This window comes from Delphinus delphis, chromosome 12 (genome assembly GCF_949987515.2).
Source record: "Delphinus delphis chromosome 12, mDelDel1.2, whole genome shotgun sequence".
NCBI classification, from domain to species: Eukaryota; Metazoa; Chordata; class Mammalia; order Artiodactyla; family Delphinidae; genus Delphinus; species Delphinus delphis.
In genome coordinates this window covers 9,074,825-9,092,897 of record NC_082694.2, presented here as the reverse complement: position 1 = coordinate 9,092,897, position 18,073 = coordinate 9,074,825, and positions in this window count along the sequence as shown.

The window sequence follows — 18,073 nt, the reverse complement described above, 5'->3', positions numbered from 1 at the left end:
AACCAAGATAAGTAAACCGAGGATGGTTTCCAGGGGAAGGAGAGAGAATTCAGGAAATGGAAGCCATAACATAGATCAATGGAACAGAACAGAGAGCCCAGAAATAAACTCATGCACTTACGGTCAATTAATCTACGACAAAGAAGGCAAGACTATACAATGGAGAAAAGACAGTCCAATAAGTGGTGCTGGGAAAACTGGACAGCTACACGTAAAAGAATGAAATTAGAACATTCTCTAACACCATATATTGGGTTGGCCAAAAAGTGCCTTTGTTTTTTAAGTAAAAATAAAAGACACATTTTTCATTTTCACCAAGAACTTTATTGAACAACGTATTCACCCTTTTGTTCCACTACCTTCTGCCATTTTTCAGGCAACTTCATAATTCGATCTTCCCAAAACTTTTAATCTTTTTGAGCAAAGAACTGTTCCAGGTGCCTTTTACAGTCTTCCAGGAAATTGAAATTTTTTCAACTAAGAGAATTTTGTAAAGATGGAAATAAATGGAAATCTGCAGGTGCAATGTCTGGTGAATATGGCGGATGAATCAGAACTTCCCGGCCAACCTGTAACAGTTTTTGCCTGGTCATCAAAGAAACGTGCGGTCTTGCGTTATCCTGATGGAAGATTATGCGTTTTCTGTTGACTAATTCCAGACGCTTTTTCGTGGAGTGCTGCTTTCAGTTGGTCTATTTGGGGGCAGTACTTGTTGGAATTAATCGTTCGGTTTTCCGGAAGGAGTTCATAATACAGGACTCCCTTCCAATCCCACCATATACACAACATCAACTGCTTTGGATGAAGACCAGCCCTTGTTGTGGTTGGTGGTGGTTCATTTCGCTTGCCTCACGATCTCTTCCATTCCACATGGTTGTACAGTATCCACTTTTCATTGCCCGTCACAATTTGTTTTAAAAACGGAACGTTTTCATTACGTTTAAGTAGAAAACAGCACGCGGAAATACGGTCAAGAAGGGTTTTTTTGCTTAACTTATGTGGTACCCAAACATCAAAGTAATTCAAATATCCAAGCAGGTGCAAATGATTTTCAACACTTGATTTGGATATTTTGAGCATGTCCGCTATCTCCCACATGGTATAATGTTGAGTGTTCTCAATTAATGTCTCGATTTGATCCCTATCAACTTCAGCTGGTCTACCCGACTGTGGAGCATTGTCCAGCGAGAAATGTCCAGCACGAAACTTCGCAAAGCACTTTTCACATGTTTGATCAGTCACAGCTCCTTCTACATACACTGCACAAATCTTTTCTTGTGTTTCAGTTGCGTCTTTACCTTTCTTGAAATAATGAAGCATAATATGCCGAAAATGTTGCTCTTTTTCTTCCATCTTCAATATTAAAATGGCCACACAAAAATTCACCAATTTTGGTAAGTCTTTTTTTTTTTAAATGCACACTGATCTGACAGCTATTACACACAATCTAACAAAATTGTTTTGAATGAAGTTAAAGACAACTAAGTGCTACTAGAGCCATCTTATGGAAAAAAATCAAACGAACCTTTTGGTCAACCCAATACAAAAATAAACTTAAAATGGATTAAAGACCTAAATGTAAGACCAGAAACCATAAAGGTTTCTAGAGGAAAACATATGCAGAACACTCTTTGATATAAATCACAGCAATATTTTTTCATCTGTCTCCTGAAGTAAAGGAAATAAAATTTAAAAAAACAAATGAGACCTAATTAAACTTGAAAGCTTTTGCACAGCAAAGGAAATCATCCACAAAAGAGAAAGACAACCTACTGAATGGGAGAAAATATCTGCAAATGATATGACCAATAAGGGATTAATATCCAACATATATAAACAGCTCATACAACTCAACATCAAAAACATAAACAACCCAATTTAAAAATGGGCAGAAGAACTGAATAGACATTTTTCCAAAGAGTAAATGCAGATGGCCAACATGAAAAGATGCTCGACATCACTAATCATCAGGGAAATGCAAATCAAAATCACAATGAGCTATCACCTCACACCTGTCAATGGCTTTCATCAAAAAGGATACAAATAACAAATGTTGGTGAGGCTGTGGAGAAAAAGGAACAGCTGTGCACTGTTGGTGGGAAGGTAAATCGGTGCAGCCACTGTGGAAAACAAAAATAACTAAAAATAGAACTACCATATGATCCAGCAATTCCACTCCTGGGTATATATCTGAAGAAAATGAAAACACTGACTTGAAAAGATATATGCATCCCAATGTTCATGGCTCTGTTATTTACAATAACCAAGATATGGAAGCAACCTGAGTGTCCATCAAAAGATGAATGGATACAAAAGATGTGACATATATGATACACACACACACACACACACACGTACAATGGAATACTACTCAGCCATAAAAAAGAATGAAAATTTGTCCTTTGTAGCAACATGGATGGACTTGGAGGGTATTATGCTAAGTGAAGTAAGTCACACAGGGAAAGACAAATACTGTATGATATCACTTATATGTGCAATCTAAAAAATACAACAGACTAGTGAATATAATGAAAAAGAAGCAGACTCACACACACAGAGAACAAGCTAGTGGTTGCCAGTGGGGAGAGGGGAGAGGGGAGGAGCAATATAGGGGTAGGGGATTAAAAGGTACAAACTACTATGTATAAAATAAGCTACAAGGATAGGACTTCCCTGGTGGCACAGCGGTTAAGACTCTGCCTGCCAATGCAGGGGACACGGGTTCGAGCCCTGCTCCAGGAAGATCCCACATGCCGCGGAGCAACTAAGCCCATGCACCCCAACTACTGAGCCTGCACTCTAGAGCTCAAGTGCCCAAACTACTGAGCCTGCGTGCCACAACTACTGAAGCCCGCGTGCCTAGAGCCCGTGCTCCACAACAAGAGAAGCCACTGCAATGAGAAGCCCGTGCACCGCAATGAAGAGTAGCCCCCACATGCCACAACTAGAGAAAGCCCGTGCGTGGCAACGAAGACCCAACGCAGCCGAAAATAAAATAAATAAACAATATTTTATAATAACTATAAATAGAGTATGTTGATGAAAATTCAATTACTATCAAGAAGAAAAAAGGAAATTTTATTCCAGCCAAACTGAGGATTATAACCCAGGAAGCAGATTCTCAGACAGCTCTGAAAACTGTTCTGCCTGTTAGAAGTCAAAGGCTTAGTCATATTCATTTTTGAGACAAGGGATCGTACATCAAAATGACATACCGATATTTTACATAAAGGTCACCAACAGTACATAATCCAGGTAAGCACGTACAAAGCGAGTAGCAAGTCACCATGACGCCCTACAGAGCTGGGAAAGAATGCTATTCTTTTAAGAAGTTACATTGCTAGCATCAGAAGAAAGAAAGAAAAATTGTCTTTACAGTTAAGCAGGCACTCCCATCTTTGGGGAGCTCTGGTTAACGTGTAATGCAGATGCACACTGCACATTAGGGAGGAAGAAGGCTCAAACAAGCACAGAGAGAGAATTTTATGTTTAATTTTTTTCTTGTCCTACCTGAAAATATAAATTTTATTCCATCAAGTATAACCTTTAGAAATTGTAAATCACTATACTGTATACCTGTAACTTATATAATATTGTACATCAACTATACTTTAATAAAAAAATTAATTAAAAAAAAAGGAAGAAATGGAAGTCTCAGAACTCTGTGTGAGGACATTTTCCCCATGAAACAAGAATAGGTGAACCTGAAAAAGGAGAAGAGAACAAGAATTCTTGAAGATCGATGATAGGATTTTCAGGATAAGACTGCAAACTAAAGTGCAGTATGATTTTGAGTGTTTGCTGGAGTATAAGAAAAAACAATCCACATGGCTTTGATGCTTGGAACATTGTGGAGAGATGGATTTAGTCCCAGAGGATTATGTTTATTTCTCCAATCACACTAATTGGTTCTATAGTGATTAATATTTACATAGTTAAAATGCTGTAAATGCTGTTTCTTAGTTTGTAATTTTTAGAATCTGGCAGAGCACCAAAGATATAATTAATTTACAAAATGAATGTAAACATTATAACAAGGGCATTGTAAAAGTAACATTGTAACTGACAGTGATCAGGAAAGGATGGGGAGGAGTATAGGGGAGGGGATGATCAAGAGAAATGGTGTCCTGTTAATGGAAAAAGAAAGAGCAAAATTATAAAAGAAAAATTATAAATATATATGTTTATAAGATAGAAGCCTTAGGGAGTAATGTAGGGTACACGTAATGTGAGTCAGGCAATTTTCCCGTATTTCATAGGGGGGACTCAGTAGATGCCATGCAAAATTTAAAAATCAAGAAATAGAGCTATACACATATTATCTAGAATTATGGGTTTCGCCACCCAAAGAATACAGAAAATGGCCTCTGGGAGTGCAAGGCTTTGATTTTTCATTTCAAATTATTCTATAGCTCAAGAATTATCTAGAATTATGGGTTTCGCCACCCAAAGAATACAGAAAATGGCCTCTGGGAGTGCAAGGCTTTGATTTTTCATTTCAAATTATTCTATAGCTCAAGAGTCAACAAATTATGATCCACAGGATTGCTGCCTGTTTTTGTAAATGAAGTTTTACTGGGACACAGTCACACTCATTTGTATTACCTATGGCTGATTTTGTGTTAATGATGGCAGAGCTGAGTAATTGTAACAAAAGTTGTATGGCCTGCAAGCCTAAAATACTCGCTATCTGGCCTTTTACAGGAAACGTTTGCTGACCTCTGCTGTAAGTTATGATTTTTAAAACTGTGTGCATGCTTATCTTGAGTTGTAAAAAAGAAAACACAAGTGGGGGAAAATACTAAACTTCCTAGTTTTCAACACCTATTTCCAAACTGCTATAAACTTGAACTCTCGGTCATAAAAATCTCCATTTTATTTTTAGTTAAAGACTGTTATTTTAAAATCTTCTTTTTATTCCTAAATTACATTGTCTCTAGTCACATGCATTTGATCTTGGAAATGGATTATTTACCATGGAAGCCATAAGAAGATGTGGAAACAGAGAGGAATTTGGTTGTTGTTTGCTTATTTTCTTCTTCCAACAAAAAGCCCAGTTTTCCAGGTCTTTAAAAAATCAGGTTTTGATTTCTTCCTCATGAAAATTTTGTAAAAAGTCTTTTTATATAAAAGGAAGTACAAGTGAGAGAAATCAAAGAAAACAGGGATTGTAAGTAGGACTCTACTCCCCAGAAACCAGATAATAAATACTAGAACCCAGTAGATTAAGGACATAAGGATAGGAATGTTTCCAAGTGTGGCTGAAAGGAGCCCACAGTATTAACAACTTATTGACTAACACTTGTTTACTGTGAGAAAACAACTTACTACACCATGATCTGAGGTCATAATGAAGATACAAAGGTAAAAACTATAGTCTTGGAGGCATTAACTCTACGTGGAGGTGCCTTTACTCTGACAGAAAATTTTTTTCCAGTTTTTTTTAAAATTAATTAATTTATTTATTTTTGGCTGCATTGGGTCTTCATTGCTGTGCGTGGGCTTTCTCTAGTTGAGCTGAGCAGGGGCTACTCTTGGTTGTGGTGCACGGGCTTCTCATTGCAGTGGCTTCTCTTGTTGCAGAGCACAGGCTCCAGGCATGCGGGCATCAGTAGTTGCAGCATGCGGGCTCAGTAGTTGTGGCACACGGGTTCTAGGGAGCAGGCTCAGTAGTTGTGGCGCATGAGCTTAGTTGCTCCGCAGCAATGTGGGATCTTCCCAGACCAGGGCTTGAACCCATGTCCCCTGCATTGGCAGGCGGATTCTTAACCACTGCGCCACCAGGGAAGCCCAGTTCTGGCTTTCGATGCATGAAGATGACAGGAAAAACTGGAAATCTGATTTGTTTGTTTTCTTCCCAGGGCATTGTGTTAATTAAAATGCCAATGCAGACTTCCAGTTTCGGCCCAGAGGTGTAGAGAGCTTGAAAGAGAGTGGTTACCACACTTTCAATAAGAAAATAGCAAGGCACACTACAAATTAATGACTTATCTTGGTCGCATTAGAGAACTGAGGTTGCAAGACAAACAATTTACCTGAAATCTAGAGAGAGACAGATGCTTGCTAGGAGAAAAAGGACACAAGCATTTGCTTACCTAGAACAGAAGCCACTGAACACTTATAGGTCACTATGATGATTCAGTTAGAAATTCTGAACAAATTGCTAACAGCCGAATGGAAGCTAATATAAGAGAGGCTTCTCTTGCAGGATTTCCCCCCAGGAATTCCACCAGGTGACTGTAGAAAGGATTAGAAAAGATTTCTGAGAAAACTCTCCTGTGTTACTGACTGAGAGAGGCGAACGTGAGCCACTGACGAAATTGGCTGACCCACATCCCATATCTTCCCTGGAGAACAAAAGCCTTAATATGTGGAGGGAAGGGTGACAAAAACGGTACCCTAAGGTCACCAGTGGAAACCTGCTGCAGGTAGGGAAGAACAGAAAATAAAACGCTCTACCCCTGGGGGAGGGACAGGAATTCTTGTGAAGGTTGCCCCTCTGAGACCCAGGTTTACAGGGTTTCCTAAGACTGAGGCTTAATCAGAATATCAGAGAATGACCCACCTACCCTGTTCCCTCACATATGCTAGCAAGCATCCAATAAAAACTAATGGTGGAATACATCAGGGAGAACTATATGAGATCGATTCTCTCTGGGGAGTAGCAGGAAGATCCAAAACCAAATGGAGAGCACAAATTCAGAAAAACTCACTGGCAAATTAGCCCACAGCATAAATATAGATTGCTAGAGGGACTTGAAGCCTCTAGTGCAGTGAAGGTGGCTAAACCAATCAGAAACTCCAAACCAGCCCAATTCCTGACTAGAGTAACACAACTCACCACCCTAAGTCTGAGGAGAAGGAAAGGCAGGTCCATCTTGAAACATAAAAAATACTTAGCTTAGTATCTATTGTCCTATTCAGCATTTCCAACTTCCAATAAAAAAATTATGTGCACACAAAAAGACAAGAAAACACAGTCTGAAGAGATGAAACAATCATGAGAACCAGACTCACATGCGTTGAATTATCAGACATTAACTATGATTAATATTTTAAAAGACCTAAAAGAAAAAGTAGATACCATGCAAGGTAAATTCAGCAGAGGAATAGAAACCATGAAAAAGAATCAAATTAAAATGCTAAAAAGGGACTTCCCTGGTGATCCAGTGGTGAAGAATCTGCCTTCCAATGCAGGGGACATAAGTTCGATCTCTGATTGGGGAACTAAGATCCCACATGCCACAGAGCAACTAAGCCTGCACACCACAACTACTGAGCTCGTGTGCCTCAACGAGAGAGCCAGCGTGCCGCAAACTACAGAGCCCACCAGCGTGCCGCAAACTACAGAGCCCACGTGCTCTAGAGACTGCATGCCACAACTACAGAGCCCACGACCCCTTCAGTCCCATGTGCCACAACTAAAGAGAAGCCCGCACACCACAACTAGAGAGAAACCTGAGCAGACCGCACACCATAACGAAAAGATCCCGCACGCCTCAACAAAGATCCTGTGTGCCACAACTAAGACCCGATGCAGCAAAAAAAAAAAAAAAAAAGAAAGAAAGAAAGAAAAGGAAAATAAATGGATAAAATATATTTTTAAAAATGCTAAAAATTTTTTAAAAAAACCCATAGTAATGGGAATAAAAAGGGCTTTTGGGTTCATCATTAGAATTGACTGAATTAAGTGAAGAATGAACTTGAAGAAATTTAATAGAAATTACACAAACTGAAACCAAAGAGAAAAAGAGTGAAAACAAAGAACAGATCATGCCACAACTAAGAAGTCCACATGCCACAACTAAGAGTCCACATGCCACAAGAAGTCCGCATGCTGCAAGAAGTCCACATACCACAACAAAGATCCTCTGTGCTGCAACTAAGACCCGGTGCAGCCAAAATAATTAATCAATTAATTAATTAAAAAATAGAAGAAATATATCATCACTAGATAATGGCCCCAAAGGGGAAAAAAAAGAACAGATCATTCTAAAGCATGGGACATTATCAGACATAAGCGTAATTTGAATCACAGAAGGAGAAGAAAGAGAAGATGGGCAGAAGAAATATTTGAAAAGAAAAAAAGGCTGAGAATTGTCCAAAATTAGTGACAGACACAAAATCACAGATCCAAGAATATCAGAGAAAAACAAAAGGATAAATACCACAAACAAACAAACATACCTAGATATATCACATACAGACTGCTGAAAACCAAAGACAAAGGGAAAATCTTAAAGGCAGTCAAGAAAATAAATATATTATCTACACTGGAACAAGGGTAAGAACTACAAAATACTTGTCAGAAACCATGCAAGCCAGAAGACAATGTATTAACATCTTTAAAGTTCTGGGAGAAAAATCTCACAATTCAAAACCCTATACCTAGTTAAAATAGCCTTAAAAAAATGAAAGATATGCAAAATCAAAACTTTCTCAGACAGAAAAACTGAGGAATTCATTGCTAGCAAACCTACCCAGCCATAAATGTTAAAGGAAGTTCTTTAGGCAGAAAGAATATGATAAAGGTCAAAAGAGCATCATAAATAAATGAAGGTAAAGTAAAATCATTTTTCTTTATTTTTATTTGCTCCAAACGATAACTGTTAAAAGCAAATATAACAGAGAAATATGTGTTTATAACATATGTAAAAGTAAAATGTATGACAACAATGGCACAAGAGGTGGGAGGGAAGAATTGAAAGTATGCTGTTATAAAATCCTTATAATACTTGTGAAATAGTATATTATTTGAAGAAAGACTCAGATTAGTTAAAATGAATATTATAAATTCTAGGGCAATGATTTTAAATGTTTTTTTCTAATCTGAGATATAATTGACATATTACATTAGTTTCAGGTGTACAACATAGTATTTGTATATATTGCAAAATGACCACAATAAGTCTAGTTCACATTCATCACCACACATAGTTACAATTTTTTTTCTTGTGATGAGAACTTTTAAGATTTATTCTCTTGGCAACTTTCAGTATACAATACAGTGTTATTAACTATAGTCACCATGCTGTACATTACAGCCCCATGACTTATTTTATTATTATTATTTTTTTTTGCGGTACACGGGCCTCTCACTGTTGTGGCCTCTCCCATTGCGGAGCACAGGCTCCGGACGTGCAGGCTCAGCGGCCATGGCTCACGGGCCCAGCCGCTCCGCGGCATGTGGGATCCTCCCAGACCAGGGCACAAATCCGTGTCCCTGCATCGGCAGGCGGACTCTCAACCACTGCGCCACCAGGGAAGCCCTCCATGACTTATTTTTAAATAACTGGAAATTTGTACCCTTTGACCCCCTTCATCCATTTCATCCTCCTCCACTCCCCCCTACACCCTGCCTCTGGCAATCACCAGTCTGTTCTCTGTATCTGTGAGCTCCCTTTTATTTTGTTTTTGTTTTAGATTCCACATATAAGTGAGATCATGTGGTATTTGTCTTTCTCTGTCTGACTTATTTCACTCAGCATAATGCCCTCAAGGTCCATCTACATTGTCACAAATGTCAAGATTTCATATATATCACATTCTCTTTATCAATTCAAAAATCTGTTTTTTTAAAAGAAATAATAAGTCACTAGAGGAGATAAAATTGAACCATAAAAAAATACTGAAACCCAGAGAAGACTGTAAAAGAGGAAAAAAGAACAAAAAACAAGTGGAACAAATAGAAAACAGCTAGTAAAATGGTAAATTTTAATGCAACCATATCAATAATCAGTTAAAATATGAATGGTCCAAACATATCAGTTAAAAGACTGAGATTGAACAAAAAAAGCATGCCTCAACTATATGCTATCTACAATAAACCCACTTTAAACATAAAGTCATGCACTGGTTAAAAGTAAAAGGATGGAGAAAGATATACAAACACTAACCAAAAGCAAGCTGGAGTTGCTATATTAATTTTAAAGTAAACTTCACAGCAAGGAAGATTATTAGGGTTAAAGAGATATTACATAGTGATAAAGGAGTCAAATATCCAAGAAGACGTAATAATCGTATATGTGTCTGCCTCTAACAACAGAGCTTCAAAATACACAAGGCCATTGGGCTTCCCTGGTGGCGCAGTGGTTGAGAGTCCGCCTGCCGATGCAGGGGACGTGGGTTCGTGCCCCGGTCCGGGAAGATCCCACATGCCGCGGAGCGGCTGGGCCCGTGATCCATGGCTGCTGAGCCTGCACGTCCGGAGCCTGTGCTCCGCAACCGGAGAGGCCACAACAGTGAGAGGCCCGCGTACCGCAAAAAAAAAAAAAAAAAATATATATATATATACACATATACACACAAGGCCAAAACAAATAGATTTGAAAGAAGACATAGGCAAATAGGCTATTAGAGTTGGAGAGTTCAATCCTCCTCTTTCAGCGTATGATAGGACAAGGAGGCAGAAAATTGTAAGGATATAAATGACCCAAACAACACTATCAACCAACTTGACTTAATTGACATTTACAAAAATTCCACCCAACAACAGCATTTCCTGCGTGCGCATGGAACACTGATGAAGAACATTCACCGTGTCTGGGGCCACCAAATGCCAACATAAAGGCTGCATTCCACATACCGAGTAGTTTTGGTCTGATAGGCACCAGAGAAGAGCAGCCTTGGGTAGTCTGAAAAACTCCCCTTGGAATTTCTGATTCTTTTACCTACCTCCTCCTTTATCTCCCCCTGCCCTCCCACTCCAACTAAGAACCTTTGGGCTGGACTCTGACAAGCAGGGAATGAATGAAGGTGAGGTGTGTGTAACTAGAATGTTGTTTTCTGATAGACTGACCCTGCACGGAAACATCCGTGTTGCTAAATACCTTGTTTATTCCTCCATTCAGCAAACATTAACTAAGCATCTACTCTGCACCAGGTACACCACTCTGCCGGATACTGCTGAGGGCACAAAGTCACCAGTAAAAGATGGCACTGTCAGGGCTGATGGGAACCTTGCAAATGGAACCTGCATCTTCCAGACTGAACCAAAGGAATGTCCTGAGAACCAGTAAGGGGCACAGAGACCAAAGTATCAGAAATTAGAGAGAAAGAATTAAAAACTGAGGATTGTTCTCTTTTTAAAATAAACAATCACCTGCCAGAAGTATCAAAGCTTTTTCTCAAGATAATAAGTTGACCTTGTTTGTGGCTCACCACAAAGGCTTAGAGTGGGTGAGACCCAAGAGGTCACTTCTCCCAGCCCAGACCCAGAGAGGCAACCCCAGCTCTAAATGTAGACCCCACTAGTTATGTGCGTTAGTTTGCTTGAGCTGTCATAACAAAGCACCACAGACTAGGTGCCTTAAACAAGAAATTTATTTTATCATGACTCTGGAGGACACAAGTCCAAGATCAAGGTACCGGTAGGATTGGTCTTTTCGGAGCTCTCTCCCCCTGGCTTGTAGACGGTGCCTTCTCTCTGTGTGGTCACACGGTCTTCCCTCTGTGTGCGTCTGTGCTCTAATCTCTTCTTATTAGGACACCAGTCGTATTGTATAACGGCCCACCACAGTGAAATCATTCAACTTCATGAAGATAGGCCTTCTTTAAAGGCCTATTGCCAAAGACAGTCACATTCTGAGATACTGGGGGGTTGGGACTTCAACATTTGAATTAGGGGACACAATTAAGCCTATAATAGCTTGGAAGCCCAGCACCCACTGGGAAGAGACCATAAACAGAAGAGAGCTCTGGAAACCCGCTGCAGCCTGTGCAGACGTGGACAGTGGATGCACAGAACGGCAGCCTATCAGGGCAGGAGCTGCTGGGACTTCCAGGGTCCCTAGCTGACCCAAGACATGTCTGGCTCCAACCACTGCCAGGAAAGTCGGCTCCAACTTGGCGCCTTTGAAGCTAGTGCCCAGGACCACACCCTTCGTAAATTTTCCAGGGGCTCGAAGCATTTCAGCACCCGCAGTGGACAGAGTTCCAAGAGGCAAGGCAATGTGAGGTGAGGGCTCCTGAGGGCTGCCCTGCACTCAGCACGGTTGTGAGCATCCGGACTCTGCCCCCTGCTCCGCCCTCGTGGGAGCCCGGGAAGGCCACCTGATGGGAGGGCCTGAGCCTTACGGATGAGCTGGTCGATGAAGTGGGGGGAGTGGTAGACAGTGGAAACAATCTGTTCATCTCCCTCCTCCCCCTCCTTTGGGAAGAAAGATGGAGCATCTCAATTTAAAGCCTTCAGCTTCTGAAGGATTGGGTTTATTTTGTCTAAAGGACTCCCTAATGACTTGCCTCTAGTTTCCTTTGTCTTGGTAGCAATTCTGCATTTTCCTAAGTTTGATACCAGAATTCTTTTTTTAAAATAAATTTACTTATGTATTTATTTATTTTTGGCTGCGTTGGGTCTTCATTGCTGCGCGCAGGCTTTCTCTAGTGGCGGCGAGCGGGGTCTACTCTTTGTTGTGGTGCACAGGCTTCTCATTGCAGTGGCTTCTCTTGTTGCGGAGCATGGGCTCTAGGTGCGCGGGCTTCAGTAGTCGTGGTGCGTGGGCTCAGTAGTTGTGGCTCGAGAGCTCTAAAGCGTAGGCTCGGTAGTTGTGGCGCACGGGCTTAGGTGCTCCGCGGCATGTGGGATCTTCCCGGACCAGGGCTCGAACCCGTGTCCCCTGCATTGGCAGGCGGATTCTTAACCACTGTGCCACCAGGGAAGCCCAATACCAGAATTCTTATCCCTGTGGGGAATCTTCCAGGGGCAACTTGTTCTTTATTGGATAGTGAGCTAAACGGTGACTTTCTGTTTTCTCAAAATGTAATAGCAACTCTCAAGCTAGGCCCTCGGCAGGGAGGTTTGCTCATGCTCAGGGCTGTGCAGGTCTGGAGGCCTCTGGCCTCCCTGCAGATACTTCTGGGTGCTTTTAGGAGAAGTCAATAAGGAAACTCCTGGAGGACACCCTGCAACCAGCCTGACGGTTGCTGTTTTTGAGAATCTTTTGGGCATCACAAACACATGTCTCCCTTATTTCCATGCTAATGAGGATACCTTCCCTACGGAGGAGGCAGGAAGGAAGCTAGAGCACGTGGATAAAGTAAATGTCAACCACTGCCTGAACACCTGTGCTATTACCCAAAACACATGCGTTCAGCTTGCATTACTTCTGCTCTTTGGCCCTGAAAAGCCTATTTGCTAGAGATGATTTTCATCCACCAAGGAATAAGTATCTCTGTCCACATGGGAGTTACACAGAACCGACCAGAAGATTTAGTCCTTGGTGGGGGGGCAGGTCTGGATCCCTCTCTCCATCACATACATCTCTAGAGAGGACTGGGAAGAACCATCTTCCGACTGGCTGGTTCCACCTGGCCTCCTTCTCCGGGTAATCAAAGCTTCCAAAGCACTCTGGACAACTACATTCTGCATGAAAGCCCACCTGGATGAATTTCTGGATGACTACTTCTTGGTAATAATTAGATTAAGAGCAATAATGTAACCGTATTATAAAACGAACGTAAAAGGCCCCACCTGGACCACTGCAGGTTGCAGACCCACAGTAGCTCCAGGCTGGGGAGGCCGCCCAGTCCAAAGTCCTTTCCAGGGGCGGACGTATGTACATCATCCCGGAGGGATGGCCATCCTCCCACTGCTTGCTCACCCCTGACTGGGCATCCTGTCCCATGCTAGACAACTGTGAGTGTTAAAACTTTTCTTCATCTGTCCTTCTCTTGAACATTCATTTCTGGTCCTGGTTTGCTCCCTGTGGAGTGAGAAGAAGTCAATTCTCTCTTCTTTCTTCAAACAACTGGATCGGCTTGAAGTGGAGAAAAACTTATTCATCAAAATTCCCCTCAGCAGGACACCGCCATTTGTTTTGGAGCAATTCTGTTAAGCTGCTTGGAGTGGTGTTGTGTGTGGAGGCGTCAAGGTAGGCCTGATGCGCTTGAGATAACCAAGAGCGATCTGCCCCACTGGCGGGGGCAGGCTATAGGATGAGGAAGCTAGAGAGGCAACGTCCCCTCCAGGAGACCCCCCCACACCCCCAAATATCTAATAGGCTTGACCAAAACAAAGAACGCCAGGTGCGCGTGGACTCCTTCTGCAGACTGCTCAGGGGCCAAGTTCTGGGGAAAGACAGCAACAAGCCCCCAAAATGCACACGTCCAGGCGTGAAGGGGGCCGTGGGAACGGAAGACCCAGGGCAGGTGGGGAGGATGTAACCAGGATGTTGCCATCACCATGGGGCCTCCCCTGGCAGCTGGATCAAAACCAGGGGGCTCCTGGTTCCAGGAACAAGAACAGCCCACAAGCGCAGGCATTTTCATCCTTGTTGGAAGCCCTGGAAAGTGAGGTGCGCTTCACGAAGATCATCAATTCTCCCCACTCCCCTGCAAGTTTACTCCCATCCACGCATGAACACGCTCTTGCATGTCCCTTGTGAAAAAAACAAACCACAAACCCTCTGTTGGCTACACACCTCTCCCACCTCTAGCTACGGCCATTTCCTCAGCTCCCATTCACAGTAACAGTTCTTTTTTGTTTGTTTGTTTTTAATAAGTATGATATCAAGGACTTTTTTTTTTTAGATGTTGGGGGTAGGAGTTTATTAATTAATTTATTCCTTTTTGCTGTGTTGGGTCTTGGTTTCTGTGCGAGGGCTCTCTCTAGTTGTGGCAAGCGGGGGCCACTCTTTATCGTGGTGCGCGGGCCTCTCACTATTGTGGACTCCCTTGTTGCGGAGCACAGGCTCCAGACGCGCAGGCTCAGTAGTTGTGGCTCACGGGCCTAGTTGCTCCGTGGCATGTGGGATCCTCCCAGACCAGGGTTCGAACCCGTGTCCCCTGCATTAGCAGGCAGATTCTCAACCACTGCACCACCAGGGAAGCCCCCACAGTAACAGTTCTTGAAAGCTGAGTGTAGCTGATGTGTCAACACATTGGCTGGTCTTGGCCCACTCTACCTGTGCTTCTGCCCCCCACCAGTCCACTGAAATCGAAAAGGTCTCCTATGACCTCCATGTTCCCAGGGCCGGGGGTCACTCTCAACCCCATGTCTTGGTACGTCCCCGCCTGCACAGCTGATGCCTCCCTCTTTCTGCCAACACCTCCTCCTCCTTCACAGACCCTCCCTGTCTCCTTTGCTGGCTCCTCTTTCTCCTCAGATCAGTCTAGGGACCCTTCTCTCCCTCTTTCAGACCCCTGCATTCCTACTCCATCTAAAGCTAATGATGTCCCAGTTTATAACTTTATTTGATATTCCCCTTAGATGTTTAATGGGAATCTCAACTTGAAGGCGTGCAAAACTGAACTCCTTCTGTGGCATATCTCCCCTGTCCCCATTTCTGTAAATGATACGTAACTCATCAGGAGCTCGAAACAAAAATCTAGGTGTCATCTCCACTGCCACGCTTTCCTTTTCCAAATCATATCCACCAGCATATTGGATTTACCCTACCTTTTAAAAGTATTTTGAATCCATCCACTTCTCTCCACCTCCCTCATGACTCTAGACCATGATGATCCCACACAGACCACGGCAACAGCCTTCTAGCCTCCTGCTTCCACGGTGTCCCCGCACAATCCATTCCCACCCATCAGCTACAGCCAGCTTCTTAAAATATAAAACCCATCCCCTCCCATCACTCCCCTTCACTGGAGGCAGGAGATAGATGGGCCCCAGGCTGAACAGTTTCTCCCCTGTGGACAGAAACTCCATAATGGGAGAAACCCCATAAAAGCAGGATGATGGAGGAGGCTGGGCTCTGCCCAGATAAAAGACCATATATTCCTCATTCTCAAAGTCAAGGAGACCTCCTCGACTACACATGTGCAGAAACGCTCCTTGGAGGTCAAAAAGGGAGGGGGTGCCACCTCATAGTAAGTGATGTCAACCTATCCATAGATTCTTCACTAGAATCCGTCTTGGCTAAGAGATGCACACGCACACAGGGGAGGACCCTGAGATAAATCAAATATGGACTCAGAACAAGGCAAAGCAAGATGACTGGTCAAAGGAAACCCGGAAGAAACGTCCCATAAAAGTGATTCAAACTACTACAAAAGGGCATGATTCTCTCTCTGAGCCCACCAGGGCGTCTATCCACACGTACTATACTCTTTTTCTCCTAATAAACACTTTAATTGTTTCAGTACTTTCCACCTCTATGTGGAAATTCATTTCTACACAGCTGACAGGCCAGGGCCTTGTCACTGGCCACTGGTCCCTGGTGGTCTGGTGGCTAGAATTCAGCACTCTCACTGCCACTACGTGACCTCAATCTCTGGCCGGAAACCGAAATCCTCCTTCAAGCCACTGCAGGCCGAGGCCACCCAAGATCACACTGACTTCCCAAAGCACTCAGAACAAAATCTGTCTCCCCACATGACCTGCTTCCTGATGTCCGCACCTGCTTCTCCCCCTTGTCCTGCACGTGCCAGCTACACTGTTCCTGAACCGGCCAAGTTCAAGGGCCTGGGACTTGGTTGAGTGGTTCCCTCTTCTCCAAGTGTACTCCCCCAGATCACTGCATGGCGCGTTCATTTTTATAATTAGGTCATCTCTCGAGCAAACCCTTTCCTAACCACCCAATCTTCAGGAGCCTTTCGGCCACAACCAAGTCCCTGTTTCAGGCTCACCATCGCACTTACTGCTGTTGTTCCGTGTTTTTCTCCGGTTTCACGGTTATTTACTCAGTGTGCCCCCACTTAAATAGAATGCATGTTGCCCATTTGCTCATCAGGGTGCCCCCAGGCCCTGGCAGAGCGCCCGCACACTGGTGTTGACTGAACGAAGTGCAGGAATGAATGGGAACACCTCACAGTCCGTGTAGGTGCTCATGATTATAAAGTACAAAAGAACCCTCACACGTTCTCCAGTCCTTTTAAGGAACTTTAGGGTGGGAATCAAGATGGCCACCAGGGAAACATCACGAGGTACGCTTGTCTCCAGGATGTATGTCTTAGTCTGGTTGGGCTGCTGTTAACAGAATGGTTGGCTTATAAACACCAGAAATTTGTTTCTCACAGTTCTGGAGGACAGGAAGTCCAAGATCCAGGTGCCAGCAGACCCAGTGTCTGGTGAAAGCCCTCTTCCTGGTCTGTAGATGGCCACCTTCTCACTGTATCCTCACACGGCAGAAGGGGCAAGGGAGCTCTCTGGGGTCTCTTTTATAAGGGCACTAATCCCATTCATGAAGGCTCCATCCTCATGACCTATTCACCTCCCCAACGCCCCACCTCCTAACACTGTTGCACTGGGCATTAGGGTTTAACATATGAATTTTGGAGAGACACAAAAATTCAGTCTATAGCCATGCAGGAGCCCTCAAGGTCAAGTTTAGAGCTCCCTTGTCTGTGTTACGTCTCTGAGGACACCGATTCACCTCCACACTAATGCTTTTTAAAAATGGGGATTCACTTGAGGGTAGTGTTTAAAAGCATGGGGTCTGGGGCCACTTACCAGGTGCTCTGCTATGAGGTCTTGGGCAGGTGACCTTAATCTCAATGAAATGCTTCCATTTCCTCATCTGCAAGGTAAAGATTGGTACTTATCTCCAAAGGACTGTGGAAGGGATTACAAATAATAGGTATGAAGCACTCAGAGCAGTGCCCAGGACAGAGGAAGAACTCAGTAATTGCTTGCTGTCTTTCTTCTTAGGAAAAACCTGACAGCCTGAAAAAAGCTGACAACTCCTTGCAGGCTTTTATCATCTCCATTTCCAGTCTAGACTTCCCACATCATCTCCAAATTTTGGCCTCTGTCTCAGCTCTTCTTGTTATGGAAGAAGCTCACAACCTCCATGCAGGGCACAGGGAGAGGTGGCAGCTGCAGGACCACCCCCACCCCCTGCAGGGAATTCTCCCAGTGTCCTAAAATTCTATACCCTCCTAACTTACCTGGTGCCAGAGAGAATGAAACCCAGTCCTGCAACACACAGAGAATATCAACCTCTATTTCAGCAAAATGGAACCAAATACTTTTGATCTTACAGTGAAATCCACTGCCTCAAAACTGTTCATCTGAAATGTTCTGCTAATAGGAGAAATGATGGTGTTGAGTAATAATAGACAACATGTATTTTTTCCTAGTTAAAACTATGCACATCTAAGCTTTTGGAGCAAGGCTGGATGGAGG